We start from the raw sequence: 14868 nt of genomic DNA on the forward strand, positions 1-14868 counted from the left end.
TGGGCTGGGTGAGGGGAATATGAAAATATTATTTCAATTTCATCTCATTTTATTTATTTATTTATGTACTTATTGATTTATTTTTGAGACAGAGTCTCCCTCTGTCCCTCAGGCTGGATTACAGTGTCCTGAGCTCAGCTCACTGCAGCCTCCGCATCCTGGGCCCAAGGCATTCTCCTGCCTCAGCCTCCAGAGTAGCTGGGACTAAATGAGTACGCCACCACGCCAGGCAAATTTTTGTCTTTTTTATAAAGTGTAGAGGAGGTTTCACCATTTGGGCCAGGGTGGTCTTCAACTGCCAACTTCAGATGATCTGCCCCAACTTGCCTTCCAAAGTGAAGGGACTATAGGCGTGAGCCACTGCGCCCAGACTATGATAGTTTCACACTGAGGCCTGAAGCTGCTCTGCCTTAGGATTTTTCCTGAGTTTTACGTTCTTGTCATGATGAGTTGCTAGTTCATATTTTCCGTTGGATCTTTTCGAAAGGGATTACTGATGAGATTATGGCTTTCTCACAAAGAATACCACTTTGGTGAAACTATACTGAAATCAGGAGTACCTTATGTTTCCGATACTTATCAAGCACAATATTTGAACACGGCGTGGTAGGTGAAAGTGTAGGAAGCAGAATTTGGCAAACCCCATTTTTTTTCAATTTCGACGGTTTCAGGTTTTTGGTTTCAGCCAAACTGAAGAATGTCCTAATGAGCTGTCAATTCACAGGCCATTACAGACAATTTTTGAAACTACATCACACTGTAATTTAAGGAGTACGATTCTAAAGAAATTTGAACAATCTGGTGGTATTGCTAACACCAAACAAGGTTGTTCAGCTCTTTCATCTTTAAAAACAAACAAACAAAAACATGATGTGGAATTCTCTCATTTTACCAAACAGCCGTACGCTCCCTTGAATATGTGACTATGAAACCCAAGTAATTGGAAGAAAAAAAATAAAGGAAACACCTCATCAGTCTCATTAATAGTTTTGTTGAGAATAGTTTATTTTTCAAAAACTGCTGGCTATGTCTTGATATTTTTAGACACGGCTAAAGTTGAAATTGCATGAATCCTCTCTCTAACATTCATGCTACTTAAGAATCTTTTACCAAGATTTGACTGCATTCATTTCATAAAAGCCCTGTCCTCTTCTCCCCTATATATCTATATTAGCACTCTGCCTTCTACCCTCTTCCATAGGAAACACAAATCCGTCAATTGATCACTTAAGCCTTTCCAGTATGGGTACAACATTTTCTGTAGTTGTACTCCTGAGATTTGTGCTTTATACTTCTAAAGACTAGACCCTAGATAATACATGCTTGGGAATAGTGGAGCTAGCTTGCTTAAACTTTATTTAGGCGTATGCTAATTACTTGTGGGGGGCAAAGGCAGGCAGTGAGGATGTTAAGCTTATCCCAAAATAGTCAATTTTGGAAAAGACACAAGTACAGGCCGCGAGCGGTGGCTCAGACCTGAATTCCCAGCACCTTGGGAGGTCTTCTCGCAGAAGGCCAGAGCGAGACCCCGGGGAAAAGATGCATCCCAGGCGTGATGGCCTGACGATGGCTTCCTGTGTCCCGCAACATGGGGAGTCTGCAGTGTGGCCGGTTTGGAAACTGGCAAGGAGAGCGAAGAGACAACATGCTGGTCTTCCACCCTTCCCTGGATGCCCGTGGGTGCGCGCAGAGCTCCGGAAGCAAACAGTCAACATGCTCAGCCTTTCGGGGGCCGGAGAGACGTGAGCAACATGCCCCCTTGCAGAGGGCACAGCAGCGTGGAATCCCAAATCACGCTTCAGTCATCCTGAGGGTGGCTCCTCTGTGGTCGGGGCTGTCGGCCTGGCGCTCCGTTGCGAGGCTCAGCCTGGGGATGTGCGGTCTGTGAACCACGCGGTTGAAAACCCGAAGGCAACACGGGTCCCGGTCTTTTGTCTCTGAGGAAGCCGCCCGTTCCTTGGGCCACGGAATCGGGGCCAATGGGTGCCCCGCCGGCCCGACGCGGCGGCCGTGGGCCCAGCCCTCAGCCCGCGCCGGGCGCTTACCCTTTTCCCGGAGCGCGGGGGTCCCGTTGCTCCCGGAGGCCAAAGACCGTTTATTCTCTCTGCCTTCCTCCCTCTGTCCCTGGCTCCCTCCCGCCCGCCCTCTGTCCCTGCGTCGCTCTGTCTATCCCTCCGTTCCTAACTGCCTCCCTCTCTCTCCCTCCCTCCCTCCCTCCCAACTTCCCTCCGCCCATCCTTCGGCCCCTCTGGGTCTCCCGTTCGTCTCTCCATCTCTGCCCGCCTTCCCTCCCGCCTGGAACGGTCGGCATCGCCGGCGTGCGCGGGGCCTGGGGTCTGCGTTCAGCCGCCAGGCGCTCCACGGTGGCAGCTGGGAGGCTGCAGGGACACGGGCGGGCGGGCGGGCGGCCGGGCGACGGTGGAGCGGAGGCGCAGAGGAGGCGAGCCGCCGCCGGAGGGATGGCGGGCCCGGACGCTGCGCGGGCCCGGTGTTTCGCGGGAAGGGGGTCTCCACCCAGCCCAGGGGAAGACTCATTTTCCGGGGGTAGGGATTGGGGGGTGGGGGTGGCGAGGGGTCGGTCAGGCCGTGGCGGAAAGCCATGAGAGCTCTGCCCGGGCTGCTCCCAGAGCCTAGGCGGCTGCCCGCGAACCCGCGCGTGCGCAGCAGACGGCCCACCTGCTGGTACCTGGGCCGGCGCTGGGATCCCCGGGATGCCCAGGAAAGAATGGCATCTCTCCGCTCTGTGGAGTGTCTCACCGGGCCTAGACCTGGAAGGCAGGAATCGCAGGCGGGTCGGCCCGGAGGGAAGACACGCCCATCCACGCCGACCCAGGTGTTCCCCGCGAAAGAGAGGCCACCGGCCACCGCCCTGCACCGACCCCGTCCCAGCCCCGCGTCCTTTTAAAGCTCCTCCAGCAGAGCCCGATATTCTTCCTCGCTGAGGGGTGGTTCCAGCGAGGCGGCCTCTTCCGTGGCCTCCAGCTCCCCAGGGGCCTCCGTTTCTAGGAAAGGCTGCGCCCGCTGCAGAAACTCCGGGCTCGCCAGGAGCTCATCCAGCAGGCGTAGGGGAGTGCAGACGAGCGCTCCGGCTCCTGGAGGAGCCGCGCCTGGGGGGGCGCCCGGATGGCTTGCACCTGCCACTGCCGCGCGGAGGCCTCCGGGGGCGCGGGCTGGGGAGGTGGGGCTTCCCCGGCTTGGGGTTCCCACGCAGCCCCGGCGACCTGGGGACCCTGGCCCCAGCCCCAACACGGACTCCCCTGGGACGCCAGGGGAGGGAAATGCAGGGGGTATTTCAGAATTCAGTCTTCCTCACAGAATCGCAAAGTTCACGTTTCACAACCATAAAGAAACTATTTACGCTAAAAATGAGACTTTTTATGAAGTTGCACTTAGAAAACTTCAATGTCTGAGAAAAAAATATCTCTAACGCACAGGGAAACTGGTGGTTTATCCAATACTCTGAAAATAAAATGGGCTGGGTGAGGGGAATATGAAAATATTATTTCCATTTCATCTCATTTTATTTATTTATGTACTTATTGATTTATTTTTGAGACAGAGTGTCCCTCTGTCCCTCAGGCTGGATTACAGTGTCCTGAGCTCAGCTCACTGCAGCCTCCGCATCCTGGGCTCAAGGCATTCTCCTGCCTCAGCCTCCAGAGTAGCTGGGACTAAATGAGCACGCCACCACGCCAGGCAAATTTTTGTCTTTTTTTTTTAAAGTGTAGTGGAGGTTTCACCATTTGGGCCAGGGTGGTCTTCAACTGCGGACTTCAGGTGATCGGCCCCAACTTGCCTTCCCAAAGTGAAGGGACTATAGGCATGAGCCACTGCGCCCAGACTATGGTAGTTTCACACTGAAGCCTGAAGCTGCTCTGCCTTAGGATTTTTCCTGAGTTTTACTTTCTTGTCATGATGAGTTGCTAGTTCATGTTTTCCCTTGTTTCTTTTCGAAAGGCATTACTGATGAGATTATGGCTTTCTCACAGAGAATACCACTTTGGTGAAACTATATTGAAATCAGGAGTACCTTATGTTTCCGATACTTATCAAGCACAATATTTGAACACGGCGTGGTAGGTGAAAGTGTAGGAAGCAGAATTTGGCAATCCCCATATTTTTTCAATTTCGACGGTTTCAGGTTTTTGGTTTCAGCCAAACTGAAGAATGTCCTTATGAGCTGTCAATTCACAGGCCGTTACAGACAATATTTGAAACTACATCACGGTGTAATTTAAGGAGTACGATTCTAAAGAAATTTGAACAATCTGGTGGTATTGCTAACACCAAACAAGGTTGTTCAGCTCTTTCATCTTTAAAAACAAACAAACAAAAACATGATGTGGAATTCTCTCATTTTACCAAACAGCCGTACGCTCCCTTGAATATGTGACTATGAAACCCAAGTAATTGGAAGAAGAAAAATAAAGGAAACACCTCATCAGTCTCATTAATAGTTTTGTTGAGAATAGTTTATTTTTGAAAAACTGCTGGCTATGTCTTGATATTTTTAGACACGGCTAAAGCTGAAATTGCATGAATCCTCTCTCTAACATTCATGCTACTAAAGAAACTTTTCCCAAGATTTGACTGCATTCATTTCATAAAAGCCCTGTCCTCTTCTCCCCTATATATCTATATTAGCACTCTGCTTTCTACCCTCTTCCATAGGAAACACAAATCCGTCAATTGATCACTTAAGCCTTTCCAGTTTGGGTACAACATTTTCTGTAGTTGTACTCCTGAGATTTGTCCTTTATACTTCTAAAGACTAGACCCTAGATAATACATGCTTGGGAATAGTGGAGCTAGCTTGCTTAAACTTTATTTAGGCGTATGCTAATTACTTGTGGGGGGCAAAGGCAGGCAGTGAGGATGTTAAGCTTATCCCAAAATAGTCAATTTTGGAAAAGACACAAGTACAGGCCGGGCGTGGTGGCTCAGACCTGTAATCCCGGCACCTTGGGAGGCCGAGGCGGCCGGTCACGAGGTCAGGAGATCGACACCATCCTGGCTAACACGGTGAAACCCCGTCTCTGCTAAACATACACAAATTAGCCGGGCGTGGTGGCAGGCGCTTGTAGTCTCAGCTACTCGGGAGGCTGAGGCAGGAGAAGAGCACGAACCCGGGAGGCGGAGCTGGCAGTGAGCCGAGATTGCGCCACTGCACTCCGGCCTGGGCGGCAGAGTGGGATTCTGCCTCAAAAAAGAAAGAAAAAAAACATCTTCATATATATGAATGTGTGTGTGTGTGTGTGTGTGTGTGTGTGTGTGTACTCAGGTACACTCACTTTACTTCTGAGTTATCTCGTCACCACTTAACCAGCACCAATCAGAGACCACATTTTTCTAGGCAGTCTCCAAATGTACATTACAAATAGTAACGTACTTTAAGGATAGTAATGAAGCTCCGGGAAAAATTGCTTGTCTCCACCTCAGCAGACCAACCTGCCTGGGCCAGCTTCTCTCTTCCTCTACTCTTCAGAAAGTGCTAGACCTGCAACATCTGACAGAATACAGCTTCCATGACTCCTCAGTGCCATGGAAATGGAACGAGCTGAGAGCAATCTAAAGACTGGGAGATATTAGGTCTCTTGGATCTTACTTCTTTTGGTTGCTCGAGCACTTTAATTCCCGAGAGAGCCCTCCCATCTCCATCAGTTCTTCCAGGAACCTGTACCCTCCTCGTGTCTCGAAGATACGCTGGTCTAACTTGTTACATGCCTTTACAAGAAAGTTGGTAAAAATAAAAGGAAAGCTGAACAACGTCACAATATGGAGGTATGAAACAGAATTTCCCCATACTTGGTAAAGTTTAGAAATTTGTGTAATACCCGAAGGCAGATTCCATGTACAATAAGTCCTAGTTTAAGAACAAGAGCTGAGGGTATGAGGAAATAAAACTATATTTTCCGGGAGTATCTCTGGCTTCAGGAAGAAAGAGCACATGTTACTCTCCATTCAATATTAGGGCTGAACTATGGGGTCTTTTCGATCCTTTTTGCTTACCCTCTGCGATTCAGGGGGCACATGGCAAAGGTAAACAGACTGAAACAGCACCGTGGATAGCTGTGAGCTGTGCTGGGAAGATTCACGGTGATTCCATAATAAATCTCAGGTCTTTCTTCTGTAACAAAAAATTCCTCTTTTCCATCATCAAGGTAAAGCCGAGTATGTACAAGTAGAGTATGCGATAACTTTGTCACTCGTGACGAACCTAGTCGGTCCGATACTTTAACAACTTCTCCAATGTCTCTGCACTCAGGTTGGATATTCTGAGTGGGTCATCGGTAGAATGAATGAAATCAAGAATACTCTAAAGCAATGTTTGGAAGTCAATTTCAGTGTCTCCGGAAGCACTGGGAAAATCACCATGTGTAACGAACGTGAAGTATCCACAGGCTCTCTCTGTGTCTTTGAAACTGCCCATGTGTTCATTAGAAACGGCGGCTTGAGGAAAGGTGGTTTTGGAATTGGTTTCCCTCTAGTCTTACGTGATGCATCTCTACTATATTGCATTATAATAAAGCAAAGGGTCACTTGCTGACATAAAGCACAGGAGGCAGGAATGGAAGAGTCAACTTAGAGAAAAAAAGTGCTTTTCGGTTTTATTTTCATTTCTGCAGTTTGGAAAACAGTTTAACAGTTTAACTGATTTTGTGGCGGCTCACAAAAATACATATGAGCGTTGAAAATGTACAGAAGAACAACAATTGGGAGACATTTCCGGAAGCTTCAGTTTCTGAAACCCAGACATGAGCCTACAAGCTAAGACACGGCTACACCAGGCTTCAGCGTGAAACCATACAACTCCTGGGAAGGGCTTCCCTCTCTGAACGCAGCTACCTGTCCACAGGATGCTCTAGGCCCAGGCACCTTTATTCTTCCAACTAGAGAGACATAGAAAGATGCCTCCATATCCCATGAAGATGCCCAAGCATTTGGCCAAGGCTCCTATGAAACAGTCTGCTGTCTTCATCCAGGTAAGGGCAACTTCACATTTTCAGACACTAAGGTCGTGGGCAAATCCAGGGTGGACTGAGAGGCGGAAGCTCCAGCAAACAGAGTCCTGTGGCTGGAAGATGAATGCAGTACTTATTCCTGCACCAACAGACCCTTGCCTCTGGCCTTGGGCCTAGAGCATGATTTTTTGGTAGTTGCTGTTGGGGAAGAGGCCCTTGGGCTTTAACCTGCGGACAGCCTCCCTTAAATGCTTGGGCTGCAGCGGGGGCGTTTCTCCCCACATCTCACACACGTCCAGGGCCTCTTCCACCACCTCTCCAACAAAGACCTTGGCGATTCCAGCCATGGCAATGGCGGCGTTCTCAGACACCGAACTGCCGGTGATAGACTTCATCAGACCTGCAATGCGTGCTTTTGGGAAAGCTGACCGGCGACACACTTCGTAGCGGGCCAGCTGCTCCTCAGACATGGCAGACAGCAGGGCTGTCATCCTCTGAGCCTCCTCTGCATCCACGGTGGGCTTCCTCTCCTTCTTTCCTTTGGTATGTCTTTTCCGTCTTTTGGCGGCAGCAGGAGCTGAGGCTGAGGCCTCCTTGTCCCCTTCTGTGAGGTCCGTGACATCCTCACTCCTGAGCTCACCTCCCTGATCCCTGGGTTCTTCCAAGTTCCCACCTAGGTCCTCAGGGATTCCATCCTTCTTGCTGCCCTTCAGACCTCGGGGCATGGCGAACATCTCAGCAGACACACCTGTTTGCCTGCCCGTCTCCACGGGTGAGATTCAAGTCTGCCCCGTGACAGCAGCTGTAGAGGCAGAAGTTCTGGCTGGGGTGGTTTGATTACGGATCTGCAGCGAGAACCTTTCGAAGATTTTAGCTGCCGTGTTTCTGCTGAGCCACTTTAGCCATAACTGGACACAGCTCCCTGCCTCCCCTTCCCACACACAAACACACACGCTGAATTTTCTCACTTCCACAATGTGAAGAAACTTGTGGATGGAGAGTATATTAGTTTTACATCAATGCAGAATAAATTCTCACAAATTTTGGACACTTAAAACAAACCCCAGCTCAGAGGTCAGAAGTTCTACCAGTCCAAGTGACTGCCACCTGCTCAGAGCCACACGAGGGACCTCCGGGATGGGTCTGGCTGTGTGGTCGCTGCCTTCACCTGAGAAGGGTCTGGCTTCGATCTGACTCGAGGTGGTGGCAGAATTCAATGCCTTCGGGTTGTGAGCCCCAGGCCCACTTGTCTGTTCTGCCTGCTGCCGTGAGGACGCTCTCGGCTCCTGCAAGTGTTGCCCAGGTCTGGGCTGTGAGGCTCCCTGGGTCTGCACGGCCAGTGCCGGGGAATCTCCCACAGGGCAATGTCATCTCAGGGAGCTCCAGTCCTCCCTTATAATGAGCTCGGATGATTGAACTAGACCCAGCCCTTAGCAGCTATTGGCTCAGGATATCCCTAAGGAAATCAGGGATTTGGGCGGGCTCATCAATTCACGCTTCCGCCCACCCCCAAGGGAGGGGCAGACACAGGGCGAGTCTCCGAGGGGCGGGAAATGCAGGGGGTATTTCAGAATTCAGTCTTCCTCACAGAATCGCAAAGTTCACGTTTCACAACCATAAAGAAACTATTTACGCTAAAAATGAGACTTTTTAAGAAGTTGCACTTAGAAAACTTCAATGTCTGAGAAAAAAATATCCCTAACGCACAGGGAAACAGGTGGCTTATCCAATACTCTGGAAATAAAATGGGCTGGGTGAGGGGAATATGAAAATATTATTTCAATTTCATCTCATTTTATTTATTTATTTATGTACTTATTGATTTATTTTTGAGACAGAGTCTCCCTCTGTCCCTCAGGCTGGATTACAGTGTCCTGAGCTCAGCTCACTGCAGCCTCCGCATCCTGGGCCCAAGGCATTCTCCTGCCTCAGCCTCCAGAGTAGCTGGGACTAAATGAGTACGCCACCACGCCAGGCAAATTTTTGTCTTTTTTATAAAGTGTAGAGGAGGTTTCACCATTTGGGCCAGGGTGGTCTTCAACTGCCAACTTCAGATGATCTGCCCCAACTTGCCTTCCAAAGTGAAGGGACTATAGGCGTGAGCCACTGCGCCCAGACTATGATAGTTTCACACTGAGGCCTGAAGCTGCTCTGCCTTAGGATTTTTCCTGAGTTTTACGTTCTTGTCATGATGAGTTGCTAGTTCATATTTTCCGTTGGATCTTTTCGAAAGGGATTACTGATGAGATTATGGCTTTCTCACAAAGAATACCACTTTGGTGAAACTATACTGAAATCAGGAGTACCTTATGTTTCCGATACTTATCAAGCACAATATTTGAACACGGCGTGGTAGGTGAAAGTGTAGGAAGCAGAATTTGGCAAACCCCATTTTTTTTCAATTTCGACGGTTTCAGGTTTTTGGTTTCAGCCAAACTGAAGAATGTCCTAATGAGCTGTCAATTCACAGGCCATTACAGACAATTTTTGAAACTACATCACACTGTAATTTAAGGAGTACGATTCTAAAGAAATTTGAACAATCTGGTGGTATTGCTAACACCAAACAAGGTTGTTCAGCTCTTTCATCTTTAAAAACAAACAAACAAAAACATGATGTGGAATTCTCTCATTTTACCAAACAGCCGTACGCTCCCTTGAATATGTGACTATGAAACCCAAGTAATTGGAAGAAAAAAAATAAAGGAAACACCTCATCAGTCTCATTAATAGTTTTGTTGAGAATAGTTTATTTTTCAAAAACTGCTGGCTATGTCTTGATATTTTTAGACACGGCTAAAGTTGAAATTGCATGAATCCTCTCTCTAACATTCATGCTACTTAAGAATCTTTTACCAAGATTTGACTGCATTCATTTCATAAAAGCCCTGTCCTCTTCTCCCCTATATATCTATATTAGCACTCTGCCTTCTACCCTCTTCCATAGGAAACACAAATCCGTCAATTGATCACTTAAGCCTTTCCAGTATGGGTACAACATTTTCTGTAGTTGTACTCCTGAGATTTGTGCTTTATACTTCTAAAGACTAGACCCTAGATAATACATGCTTGGGAATAGTGGAGCTAGCTTGCTTAAACTTTATTTAGGCGTATGCTAATTACTTGTGGGGGGCAAAGGCAGGCAGTGAGGATGTTAAGCTTATCCCAAAATAGTCAATTTTGGAAAAGACACAAGTACAGGCCGCGAGCGGTGGCTCAGACCTGAATTCCCAGCACCTTGGGAGGTCTTCTCGCAGAAGGCCAGAGCGAGACCCCGGGGAAAAGATGCATCCCAGGCGTGATGGCCTGACGATGGCTTCCTGTGTCCCGCAACATGGGGAGTCTGCAGTGTGGCCGGTTTGGAAACTGGCAAGGAGAGCGAAGAGACAACATGCTGGTCTTCCACCCTTCCCTGGATGCCCGTGGGTGCGCGCAGAGCTCCGGAAGCAAACAGTCAACATGCTCAGCCTTTCGGGGGCCGGAGAGACGTGAGCAACATGCCCCCTTGCAGAGGGCACAGCAGCGTGGAATCCCAAATCACGCTTCAGTCATCCTGAGGGTGGCTCCTCTGTGGTCGGGGCTGTCGGCCTGGCGCTCCGTTGCGAGGCTCAGCCTGGGGATGTGCGGTCTGTGAACCACGCGGTTGAAAACCCGAAGGCAACACGGGTCCCGGTCTTTTGTCTCTGAGGAAGCCGCCCGTTCCTTGGGCCACGGAATCGGGGCCAATGGGTGCCCCGCCGGCCCGACGCGGCGGCCGTGGGCCCAGCCCTCAGCCCGCGCCGGGCGCTTACCCTTTTCCCGGAGCGCGGGGGTCCCGTTGCTCCCGGAGGCCAAAGACCGTTTATTCTCTCTGCCTTCCTCCCTCTGTCCCTGGCTCCCTCCCGCCCGCCCTCTGTCCCTGCGTCGCTCTGTCTATCCCTCCGTTCCTAACTGCCTCCCTCTCTCTCCCTCCCTCCCTCCCTCCCAACTTCCCTCCGCCCATCCTTCGGCCCCTCTGGGTCTCCCGTTCGTCTCTCCATCTCTGCCCGCCTTCCCTCCCGCCTGGAACGGTCGGCATCGCCGGCGTGCGCGGGGCCTGGGGTCTGCGTTCAGCCGCCAGGCGCTCCACGGTGGCAGCTGGGAGGCTGCAGGGACACGGGCGGGCGGGCGGGCGGCCGGGCGACGGTGGAGCGGAGGCGCAGAGGAGGCGAGCCGCCGCCGGAGGGATGGCGGGCCCGGACGCTGCGCGGGCCCGGTGTTTCGCGGGAAGGGGGTCTCCACCCAGCCCAGGGGAAGACTCATTTTCCGGGGGTAGGGATTGGGGGGTGGGGGTGGCGAGGGGTCGGTCAGGCCGTGGCGGAAAGCCATGAGAGCTCTGCCCGGGCTGCTCCCAGAGCCTAGGCGGCTGCCCGCGAACCCGCGCGTGCGCAGCAGACGGCCCACCTGCTGGTACCTGGGCCGGCGCTGGGATCCCCGGGATGCCCAGGAAAGAATGGCATCTCTCCGCTCTGTGGAGTGTCTCACCGGGCCTAGACCTGGAAGGCAGGAATCGCAGGCGGGTCGGCCCGGAGGGAAGACACGCCCATCCACGCCGACCCAGGTGTTCCCCGCGAAAGAGAGGCCACCGGCCACCGCCCTGCACCGACCCCGTCCCAGCCCCGCGTCCTTTTAAAGCTCCTCCAGCAGAGCCCGATATTCTTCCTCGCTGAGGGGTGGTTCCAGCGAGGCGGCCTCTTCCGTGGCCTCCAGCTCCCCAGGGGCCTCCGTTTCTAGGAAAGGCTGCGCCCGCTGCAGAAACTCCGGGCTCGCCAGGAGCTCATCCAGCAGGCGTAGGGGAGTGCAGACGAGCGCTCCGGCTCCTGGAGGAGCCGCGCCTGGGGGGGCGCCCGGATGGCTTGCACCTGCCACTGCCGCGCGGAGGCCTCCGGGGGCGCGGGCTGGGGAGGTGGGGCTTCCCCGGCTTGGGGTTCCCACGCAGCCCCGGCGACCTGGGGACCCTGGCCCCAGCCCCAACACGGACTCCCCTGGGACGCCAGGGGAGGGAAATGCAGGGGGTATTTCAGAATTCAGTCTTCCTCACAGAATCGCAAAGTTCACGTTTCACAACCATAAAGAAACTATTTACGCTAAAAATGAGACTTTTTATGAAGTTGCACTTAGAAAACTTCAATGTCTGAGAAAAAAATATCTCTAACGCACAGGGAAACTGGTGGTTTATCCAATACTCTGAAAATAAAATGGGCTGGGTGAGGGGAATATGAAAATATTATTTCCATTTCATCTCATTTTATTTATTTATGTACTTATTGATTTATTTTTGAGACAGAGTGTCCCTCTGTCCCTCAGGCTGGATTACAGTGTCCTGAGCTCAGCTCACTGCAGCCTCCGCATCCTGGGCTCAAGGCATTCTCCTGCCTCAGCCTCCAGAGTAGCTGGGACTAAATGAGCACGCCACCACGCCAGGCAAATTTTTGTCTTTTTTTTTTAAAGTGTAGTGGAGGTTTCACCATTTGGGCCAGGGTGGTCTTCAACTGCGGACTTCAGGTGATCGGCCCCAACTTGCCTTCCCAAAGTGAAGGGACTATAGGCATGAGCCACTGCGCCCAGACTATGGTAGTTTCACACTGAAGCCTGAAGCTGCTCTGCCTTAGGATTTTTCCTGAGTTTTACTTTCTTGTCATGATGAGTTGCTAGTTCATGTTTTCCCTTGTTTCTTTTCGAAAGGCATTACTGATGAGATTATGGCTTTCTCACAGAGAATACCACTTTGGTGAAACTATATTGAAATCAGGAGTACCTTATGTTTCCGATACTTATCAAGCACAATATTTGAACACGGCGTGGTAGGTGAAAGTGTAGGAAGCAGAATTTGGCAATCCCCATATTTTTTCAATTTCGACGGTTTCAGGTTTTTGGTTTCAGCCAAACTGAAGAATGTCCTTATGAGCTGTCAATTCACAGGCCGTTACAGACAATATTTGAAACTACATCACGGTGTAATTTAAGGAGTACGATTCTAAAGAAATTTGAACAATCTGGTGGTATTGCTAACACCAAACAAGGTTGTTCAGCTCTTTCATCTTTAAAAACAAACAAACAAAAACATGATGTGGAATTCTCTCATTTTACCAAACAGCCGTACGCTCCCTTGAATATGTGACTATGAAACCCAAGTAATTGGAAGAAGAAAAATAAAGGAAACACCTCATCAGTCTCATTAATAGTTTTGTTGAGAATAGTTTATTTTTGAAAAACTGCTGGCTATGTCTTGATATTTTTAGACACGGCTAAAGCTGAAATTGCATGAATCCTCTCTCTAACATTCATGCTACTAAAGAAACTTTTCCCAAGATTTGACTGCATTCATTTCATAAAAGCCCTGTCCTCTTCTCCCCTATATATCTATATTAGCACTCTGCTTTCTACCCTCTTCCATAGGAAACACAAATCCGTCAATTGATCACTTAAGCCTTTCCAGTTTGGGTACAACATTTTCTGTAGTTGTACTCCTGAGATTTGTCCTTTATACTTCTAAAGACTAGACCCTAGATAATACATGCTTGGGAATAGTGGAGCTAGCTTGCTTAAACTTTATTTAGGCGTATGCTAATTACTTGTGGGGGGCAAAGGCAGGCAGTGAGGATGTTAAGCTTATCCCAAAATAGTCAATTTTGGAAAAGACACAAGTACAGGCCGGGCGTGGTGGCTCAGACCTGTAATCCCGGCACCTTGGGAGGCCGAGGCGGCCGGTCACGAGGTCAGGAGATCGACACCATCCTGGCTAACACGGTGAAACCCCGTCTCTGCTAAACATACACAAATTAGCCGGGCGTGGTGGCAGGCGCTTGTAGTCTCAGCTACTCGGGAGGCTGAGGCAGGAGAAGAGCACGAACCCGGGAGGCGGAGCTGGCAGTGAGCCGAGATTGCGCCACTGCACTCCGGCCTGGGCGGCAGAGTGGGATTCTGCCTCAAAAAAGAAAGAAAAAAAACATCTTCATATATATGAATGTGTGTGTGTGTGTGTGTGTGTGTGTGTGTGTGTACTCAGGTACACTCACTTTACTTCTGAGTTATCTCGTCACCACTTAACCAGCACCAATCAGAGACCACATTTTTCTAGGCAGTCTCCAAATGTACATTACAAATAGTAACGTACTTTAAGGATAGTAATGAAGCTCCGGGAAAAATTGCTTGTCTCCACCTCAGCAGACCAACCTGCCTGGGCCAGCTTCTCTCTTCCTCTACTCTTCAGAAAGTGCTAGACCTGCAACATCTGACAGAATACAGCTTCCATGACTCCTCAGTGCCATGGAAATGGAACGAGCTGAGAGCAATCTAAAGACTGGGAGATATTAGGTCTCTTGGATCTTACTTCTTTTGGTTGCTCGAGCACTTTAATTCCCGAGAGAGCCCTCCCATCTCCATCAGTTCTTCCAGGAACCTGTACCCTCCTCGTGTCTCGAAGATACGCTGGTCTAACTTGTTACATGCCTTTACAAGAAAGTTGGTAAAAATAAAAGGAAAGCTGAACAACGTCACAATATGGAGGTATGAAACAGAATTTCCCCATACTTGGTAAAGTTTAGAAATTTGTGTAATACCCGAAGGCAGATTCCATGTACAATAAGTCCTAGTTTAAGAACAAGAGCTGAGGGTATGAGGAAATAAAACTATATTTTCCGGGAGTATCTCTGGCTTCAGGAAGAAAGAGCACATGTTACTCTCCATTCAATATTAGGGCTGAACTATGGGGTCTTTTCGATCCTTTTTGCTTACCCTCTGCGATTCAGGGGGCACATGGCAAAGGTAAACAGACTGAAACAGCACCGTGGATAGCTGTGAGCTGTGCTGGGAAGATTCACGGTGATTCCATAATAAATCTCAGGTCTTTCTTCTGTAACAAAAAATTCCTCTTTTCCATCATCAA

This window comes from Pongo abelii, chromosome 13 (genome assembly GCF_028885655.2).
Source record: "Pongo abelii isolate AG06213 chromosome 13, NHGRI_mPonAbe1-v2.0_pri, whole genome shotgun sequence".
Classification (NCBI taxonomy): Eukaryota; Metazoa; Chordata; class Mammalia; order Primates; family Hominidae; genus Pongo; species Pongo abelii.